This window comes from Mus caroli, chromosome X, assembly GCF_900094665.2.
Source record: "Mus caroli chromosome X, CAROLI_EIJ_v1.1, whole genome shotgun sequence".
Lineage (NCBI taxonomy): Eukaryota > Metazoa > Chordata > Mammalia > Rodentia > Muridae > Mus > Mus caroli.
Window position 1 is genome coordinate 77,633,285 of NC_034589.1, and position 9,513 is coordinate 77,642,797.

At 37.0% G+C, this 9,513-nt stretch overlaps 1 non-coding gene across 1 annotated transcript; it reads right to left on the minus strand.

Moving 5' to 3' along the window:
- Positions 1-2,973: 2,973 nt before the first annotated feature.
- On the minus strand, positions 2,974-3,110 carry LOC115030151. Its single transcript, XR_003835776.1, has one exon. It is a non-coding gene; the product is annotated as a small nucleolar RNA SNORA70 (small nucleolar RNA).
- Between the last annotated feature and the right edge of the window lie 6,403 nt (positions 3,111-9,513).

The following is a 9,513-nucleotide window of genomic DNA, read 5'->3' on the forward strand; positions in this document are numbered from 1 at the left end:
CATCTGACTAAGATTTTCTAGATTTTAGAGTCACTGTTGAGATGTCTGGTGTAATTCTTATAGGTTGAGCTGTATATGTTACTTGATTTTTTTTCCCTTACCTCTTTTAATATTCTTTGTTCTGTGCATTTGGTGTTTCGAATATTATGTGACAGTAGGAATTTGTATTCTGGTCAAATCTATTTGGTGTTCTGTATGCTTCTTGTATGTTTATGGGCATATCTTTCTTTAGGTTAGGGAAGCTTTCCTCTATAATTTTATTGAAGATGTTTACTGGCCCTTTAAGTTGGGAATCTTCACTTTCTTCTATACCTGTTATCTTAGGTTTAGTCTTTTCTTTTTGTCCTGGATTTCCTGGATGTTTTGAGTTAGAATCTTTCTGCATTTTGCATTTTCTTTGACTGTTTTGTCAATGTTTTCTATAGTAACTTCTGCACCTGAGATTCTCTCTTCTGTCTCTTGTATTCTGTTGGTGACATTTGCATCTGTGACTCTTGATCCCTTTCCTAGGTTTTCACTCTCCAGTGTTGTCACCTTTGTGATTTCTTCATTGTTTCTCTTTCCATTTACAGATCCTGGATGTTTTTTTTCAATTACTTCACCTATTTGATTTTGTTTTCCAGTTATTCTTTAAAGGATTTTTGTGTTTCTTCTTTAAGGGCTTCTACCTTTTTACCTGTGGTCTCCTGTATTTCATTTATTTTTTGTTTTATATATTTATTTTTATTAGATATTTTCTTCATTTACAGTTCAAATGCTATCCCCCAAGCTCCCTATACCCTCCCCCTCCCTGCTCCCCAACCCACACACTCCCGCATCCTGGCCCTGGCATTCCCCTGTACTGGGGCATATGATCTTCTCAAGACCAAGGGCTTCTCCTCCCATTGATGGCCAACTAGGCCATTCTCTGGTACATATGAAATGAGAGATACAGCTCTCAGGGGTACTGGTTAGTTCATATCGTTGTTCCAATATAGGGTTGCAGACCCCTTTAACTCCTTGGGTACTTTCTCTAGCTTCTTCATTAGGGGCCCTGTGTTCTATCCAATAAATGACTGTGAGCATCCACTTCTGTAATTGTCAGGCATTGGCATAGATTCACAAGAGAAAGCTATGTCAGGGTCTTGTCAGCAAAATCTTTCTGGTATATGCAATAGTGCCTGGGTTTGGTGGTTGTATATGGGATGGATCCCTGGGTAGGACAGTCTCTGAATGGTCTTTCCTTCCATCTTAGCTCCAAGCTTTGTCTCTGTAACTCCTTCGATGGGTATTGTGTTTCCCATTCTAAGAAGGAATGAAGTATTCACACTTTGGTCTTCATTCTACTTGAGTTTCAGAACTGAGAGTTCATTCTGGAAGATTTAATAATCTATCTTTATTTAGTGCATTTGTTGTTCTAATTATTATATGTAGGGAGGAATTTCTTTTCTGCTCTAGTCTATTTGAGCTCTGCAGGCTTCTTGTATGCTCATGGGCATCTCTTTCTTTAGGTTAGGGAAGTTTTCTTCTATAAATTTGTCAAAGATATTTACTGTCCCTTTAAATTAAAAATCTTCATTCTCATGTATACCAATTTTCCTTAGGTTTGGTCTTCTCATTTTTTCTTGGACTTCCTGGATGTTTAGGGTTAGGATCATTTTTGCATTTTCCATTTCTTTTTATTGTTGTGTCCATGTTCTCTATGGAATCTTCTGCACCTGAGATTCTCTCTTCCATCTCTTGTATTCTGTTGCTGATCTATGGTTCCTGATTTATTATTATTAATTAATTTATTATTAATTGATTATTTATTAATTAATTATTAATTGAAAATAGATTATTCTCTCATACAAAACATCCTAGCTACAGTTTCATCTCACTCCACTACTAACAGATGCCCACCAATTGCCCTCTGCCCCAGATCCCCCTTCCTTTTCCTCTTCAGAAAAGAAGAGGTCTCCAAGAGATGAAAGCCAGACACGACAAAACAAGGTACAATAAAACAAGACAAAACCCCATCAAATGTGGACCAGGCAAACAATAAGGAGGAAAATCAACCCAGGAGCAGGAAAAAGAGTTAAAGATATACCTATCCCCACTGCTAGGAGTGCACAAGAATACCAAGCTAACAGCTATAACCTATATATAGATGAACTAGTGTAGCCCCATGCATGTCCTGTCAGTACTGCTTCAGTCTCTGTGAGCCCATGTGAGCCCTAATAGTTGACTTGGTGGGCCATGTTCTCCTGGTGCCCTCTCTTCACTCTGACTTCTACAGTCTTTCCTTTCTCTCTTCCAGTCTTCCCTTATATCACAGGGGAGAGATTGGATGGAGACCTCCAATTTAGATTCTCCCTGAACATAATTTCTGGCTGTCAATTTGCTCCATGTAACTACACAATGTGTGTATTCTATTCCAATGATATTAATTTTTCATTGCTCATGTTTTATCATGGATTTAAAAACAAAAGCAAGGAAACAGGCAAAATATTATAAAGTGGGGTTATTTTTGGTTTTGTTTGTTTATTTTTTTATTTTTTAATTAATTTATTTTTTTAAAGCAAACTTGATGTGAGATTTATTATTGAACATGATTTGGTAGGGTATAGGAGAGCACTGTGGAAGCCTTCAGGAATTCAGGGCTCTCCACTTGTCCAGAGGAACACAATTGGTGATATATTTGATGCCACAGCCATCAGGAATGAGCTACTTCCCAGAAACCATGTCTTCAAATTCATCTGCATTAAACTTAGTGAAGCCCCACTTCTTTGAGATGTGGATCTTCTGGCAGCCAGGGAACTTGAACTTGGCTCTGCTCAGAGCCTCAATCACCAGTTCCTTATTCTGCACCTTGGTTCAGATGTACTTGATGACCTGGCCAAGGTGAACCCTAGCCACTGTGCCCTGGGGCTCCCAAAGGCACCCCACATCCCTGTCTGGAGCCTAGATCAGGGACAGCATTGTGATCAGAGGCTTGATTAACAACTACCAGAAAATTGTCTCCAAGGTCCCTTGAGGCAACCCATATAGACAATAGGCTACATACACTACCAAGGAGGCTGCTGTTTGCAACCATTGCACACCAAAGTCCCCATGGAAAAAAGGGACTTGGTCAGCTTAATTAGCTGCACAATTTATTCTTCATACTCCTTATTTTATTCATTTTATTCCCCCCATCCCAACCCACCCTACAACTATTCCACATCTCATACCTCCTCACCAGGCCCCTGTCACCTCATGAATACCCCCTCACACACACACACACACCTCACCTGAGCACTAAACTCTCTGGGGCCTCCAGTCTCTTGAGAGTTAGGTGAATCATCTCTGAATGAACCTGTATTTCTCTTTTTGAGATGACTGGTTTTTTCCCTTGGTTTATTTATCCTCTCTGTAATTTTTGAAAGTGTGATGGTTCTGATTTGCCTATGGACATAGCCTATTTACTAGGTGTGTTCATATGGAATGTCTGTTGGTATTTGAAATTAGTTAATTTGGATTAGTTGTGGTAAGGAAGACTGAAAGTGATCTTTGTGGTCAATTAATTATGGAGTCACAGAAGAAAGAAAGACCACATCAGGTTTCCTACTACTACAGAGATGGGTATGAGACTGGGTGGACTGGATCTCAGGAGCAGTAGGAGAGCTGTGGGGCTGACTTCCGCATACATGTTGCACTGGGGAGAGATGCCCCTAAGAGTTCTTGGAGAATACAACAAGTAAGGGGTGGGGAAGATTAGAAAGGGATAGTCTTTGAGATACACAAAAGTGTGGGGAGCAAAGAGGAAAGGCTGCAGCTGGTGTTCTGTAGTAGTACTGGAGATGAGACCTGGGGATAGAGTCTTGGGTAATAAATAGAGCCGTACATTTGCTTTTTCATACAGGACAAAACAATGTATACAAGAATCTAATAGTTTAAGTGTAATTTGGACATTTTCTTCACCATATAATAAGCATGTATTATAAATGTTTATTGTTCTGGTAGATTAGATATATGTTCAGTAGTGTAACAGAAATAGTCTCAAGTGTGTTCAGCAACAAATACATCTTTCTTAAACCTTGATTTTGATATAGGCTATGTCTCAGTTTAAGTTGGATAATGTTGAAACTGTTGATAGATTCAGCTCTATTCCATATTAGCCTCTTTTTGAAAATAGGCTACATTTGGACACAGTTCATTCTAAGCATGAGATAGAACATTTATAGGCATAACCAAACTGTGCAAGAGATTTAAAAATCTAGGATCACTGTCTATCAGACAAAGAAATATACATGGCTAACCCTAATATCCAGAGAATGAAGCAAGGAATTTATTTTTCTGGCTAGAGATGATGTTGAATGGTTTCTATATAAAAATGGCCTCATCAGATTTTGAATTTTAGAAGAAAAATCTCCATGCTTTGTCACCCACAATGAAACTGGATTGTTGTTATTGTTATTATTATTATTATTATTATTATTATATGGGAACCAAAGATTTTAATGAGTTTTCCAGGCAATACTAAAATTCAGTAAAAATTGAGCATCAATGTATTGTACAAGAGAAAGCTAACTTGAGGGAAGTGATATAGTTAGCTATGTTATATGCCTTGAGGCAGAAGATTTCTAATTACATTATTTTCAAGTGTAATTCAAATAAAAGCAACAAGATTAGTGTGATTATCATGATCAATAATTTCAATAATGCTTTACTTACACTGGTATATTTGAGGTCATTGAAATCAGACATTTTGCTAGATTCCATTATGATTATGATAACTGCAATCAAGCAAGTAATTTATGAAAGCTGAATAAAGGAGTTGAATAGTACATAAAAGCATATTGACACAGACTCAAAGGAAGTAAAGTATGTTTATAAGGGAGGTATTTATCATAATTACTGTAGGAGAGTAGAGAAAGTTCCCTTCAACTTTGTCTCTGATGTATACTTATAACATCTACTTAAATAAATAGCTAGAAGGATAAAATTGTATTCATAAATATGTGAGGCCTTCAATTTTTCTTTAAATTAATATGGTGATAAAAATTTAACTTAAGTGAATATTACAAAAAGTAGAAAGTAAAATATATGCTCAACAAAACTGATAAGAAGGAAATCAGGAAGTAAGCAGATAATGATGGTGGTGGCTGAGACTCTACAGGAGTGGTGGTGATTCACAATGCAAAAAGAGCAGTCCAATTCATAATAATATTTGTAATTTATTTTTGGATCAAATGACCACATGAATAACACTAAGTTCACTAAGTTCACTGGTGCTAATATTACAAGGTTTTGATTAAGATGTCAAATTACTTTGTTCTGACCTGGAGCAAGTTATGTCCTTCCAAAGTGATATAATTTTTGAAAGAAATCTTTTCTTCCTGTTTCCTTATAACTGTATGAGTGAGATCTCTGCCTTTTTGTGGGTTGTTGTAAGACCTATGCTTAACACTGAGTAGCACTCACAGTTCCTTGCTAAATGTCATTTCATAACATAGCAGCTTACTTTTCAAGGCTAGCAAAAGGTATTCTGTTTCTCCAGTCTCCCAAGTAGTGAATAATAGGCAGAAATTCTTCAGAGTTAAATATTATACAATGGCATTTTTTGTCACAGTTATGTCTGAATTCTTAGTAAACAGAAATGATAATATTTTCTTCACATTTAGCATTGTCAAAACTGGAGGTAAAATATAACATGTAGGGTTTTTTTTTTTCTGTTTTAGAAAAGGTAATGAGAGCTTCTCTGACATTTAATAAAGTGAAGTAAGAATATAATTTTACTCACAGATGGCTTACCACATAGAAGGTGTTCTAATCTATAATAGAAAATTATAGTGTTTTCTAGGATAATAGTAATAATAATAATTCATTATCTGCAAATATCTTGTTCTTAGCCAAGGATAAGTAGTAGAATTCAGAGACAAAGTTTTTATTTGTTTGTTTGTTTTTTTGGTGTTTTGTTTTGTTTTGGGTAGGATATAGGAAAATTAAAAAGGGACCTGTTCATTAGTACTCGGGACTTTTTTAGAATAGTTTGAATCAATATTACAGTCTCCTCTTCTGTATATGGGTTTCATGAAAAAAAAAAAAACATACTTACTTCTTCATGTCTACTGCTCTTTAAAACCCCTCTTTAAATGGTAATATTATAAATAAAACCATGTCATTCTCCTCTAAGCCATTATGCTATGGTAATAGGTGGAATCTAACTAGACCTTGATTAATTGCCTTCCATTTCTTTCTTTCTTTTTTTTTAAATGCAGATGGTTATTAGACAAGACAACCCAATAAGAGGAAAAGAGCCCCAATAACAGACAAAACAGTCAAAGATACATCCACTTCCAGTCTTAGAAATTTAACAAAAACATCAATCTAACAGCAAGAAAATATACACAGAGAGCCTAATAAAATACTTGTACTTTGTATTTTGTATTTTGTTTTGCTGTGTTTGGTTGTGGTCTATTTGAGGCCTGCTCTTTTCTGAAGAGAAATGGATGGAGAGTGGAACTAGAGTAGAAGGGAAGTGATAGGAGCAGGGAGTGGAGGGAGGGAAAACTGTGATGTGGATATATTATATGAGAAAGTAGTTAGCTAGTTGAAGTCAATGAGGTCTAATATATAGAAATTTTCATAAGATTTATATTAGTAAATCTCTATGATTTTTAGGATTTTAAATTAATATTAAGTCAAGTTCTTTATTCTTTTTAAACTAGTTATTTCAAAATTATATACAAGCTGATTTTATCATGCTCATCCTCCCTGCCACATACTTCCCAGTACATTCCTCTTACGTTCTTCCCCATCAAAGCCAATTGGCACTGCTCACATGTTCTGGATCATGGGAGATCAGACAGAGGTTAAACCTTTAGAGAAAACTTACCCTTTCTTTCCCAGCAACTAAGAACTGCCAATAGCTCCTTGGCCAGGAGTAAAATTGTGTACCTAGCTCCCCTTCCATGCAGGCATTTTGTCCAGTGCTTGAACACATCAGCTATTTCTAACTCCTGCACTCTTTCTGTTCCCTCTTCCACAAAGGTGTCTAAGCCTTTGGAGAAGGGGTACATATGTAGATGGACACTTTATAGTCTTTTAATCTTTGTACACAGTCCACCTGTGGGTTTCTGTGTTAGTAATTATCTACTGTTAAATGAAGCTTCTTTGATGAGAGCTCAGAGATGCCATAATCTATAGGTATTTACCATAGGTCATTAGGATTTGGTTTGATACTATGTTTATTACCAAAATAATTGTGGGGAAACCTTGCTAATAAAGGTCACAGGTTTCCTGATAGCTCCTCTACCAGCAGTGCATCTCCTTCTTTGATCTTCTCTGGGGAGTCCCAAGCCACAAAACCCCCTACCTGCAGGATGTCATGTAGCCTTGATGAGATTACAGTTCAGCTTTCTTTCTCAGGATAAGAACTTGTCCAGCAAGCAACCTGGAATTCCTGGAATGCCTCTCCATGCCAATGAGGCATTCTTTGGTATCCTAAGCTCTTACCCACTCTGGAAGCTCCTACCTTCTTCCCCAGAATTTTATAGCCCTTGATTCACCCCTAATAAAATTGAGCTACCTCACTGTAGCTGATGCCAAAAGTCTGGAATTTCCTTCATACTCACAGGCATTCTGAACCTTATTGTTGACTCTGCTTCCTTTGTATTCATGGGCCAGTGACCAACATCCCCAGGGAAAGAAGGAAAAAACACTGATAATAATAATAATAATAATAATAATAATAATAATTTATCTCATATAGTCTAGGATCTGTTTAACTATAGGTTCTTGAACCAATAAAAGTACCAGAAATGGTTCTCGTTTTATGTAGTAAGTCATAAATAAAATCTTAAAGTGGTTGGTTATACCCATATTATGCACACCAGTGTTATACTATGAAAGATGGCCAGTATGGAGGAAACTTCCAGATCTATTCCTAAACAAAAGTTGCAGCTATGCGTCAGTGTGTTTCCACTGAGGTATCTAAACTGTTTCATTGAAATTAGATGGAGGTCAGTGATAGAGCACTGGCTTAGTATTCATAAGGCCTAGAATTCAAAGCTCTATATCAAAATGACAAGACTATTTTAGTTAGATCTGATATCATATACCTGTAATCCTTAGGAAGCTGAAGCAGAAGGATCAAGAGTTGGAGACCATATCATATCAGTTTTCTGATGTTAGTATCTTCTGTGTGATAATGAGGCAAATCTTATTTAACATACGGGAAATTTTAAGTTCTTGCCATTTGGATATTAAATGACTCAGCATCTACAAATCAATTTCAAAATGAGATTAAAATTTAAGATTTTTTTCTAACTACCTACTCTAGACATTCCATATCACGGAACATTGTTTTATATGTGTCTTGTTTTTAAAAACCAATCAGTATCACTGGGGATGATATATCTAAAGAATTTTAACCAAGAAGCAATTTATAATTGGCACCCAATTTCAAATGAAAAATCACTTTTCTCAATAGAATTGCACTGGACATATTAACCAAACTTCAGGATACACTCCATGACAAGGAGTAAATGACAATTTTACTTCCATTTCCATAGTTATCTAAATCGTAAACCAAAGAAATCAATAAGGAATGATACCCCATTGCATTTTATCTGTTTAAAGTATTAAATATAGAGGATTATGAACATGAATTTATATTACAAAATGCTGGAAATTACCATACTGACATTAATCATTGTTAGTAGACTTCTAACTTTCATATGATTAGGGTTCAGGTACTAGCCATTTGACGATTTTTTTTCTACCTATTAAAATAACACACTTACTGACTTGTACTCTAAGTATTGAGTCCCCACCACCCTTAGTACCAAGTCCCCAACACCCTAAATACTGTGTTGTCAGCACCCTAAGTACCAAGTTTTCAACACCATTAGTACTGAGTCCTCAGCACCCTAAGTATTGAGTCCCAGTCCTAGTCAGGGTTTCTATTCCTGCACAAACATCATGACCAAGAAGCAAGTTGGGGAGGAAAGGGTTTATTCGGCTTACACTTCCATACTGCTGTTCATCACCAAAGGAAGTCAGGACTGGAACTCAAGCAGGTCAGAAAGCAGGAGCTGATGCAGAGGCCATGGAGGGATGTTCTTTACTGGCTTGCCTCCCCTGGCTTGCTCAGCCTGCTCTCTTATAGAACCAAAGACTACCAGCCCAGGGATGGTCCCACCCACAAGGGGCCTTTCCCCCTTGATCACTAATTGAGAAAATGCCTTACAGTTGGATCTCATGGAGGCATTTCCTCAACTGAAGCTCCTTTCTCTGTGATAACTCCAGCTGTGTCAAGTTGACACAAAACTAGCCAGTACAGCCCCCAAGCACCTAAGTACTGAGCCACAAGTACCCTAAATACTGAGTCACCAGCACCCTTAGTACTGACCCACCAGCACCCTAAGTACTGAGCATACAGCACCCAAAGCACTGAGTCCCCAGCACCCTAAATACTGAGCCACAAGCACCCAAGTACTCAGTCCCAGCACCCTAAGTACTGAGTCTCAAGTAACCCAAGTACTAAGTGCTAAGCACCCTATGTACTGT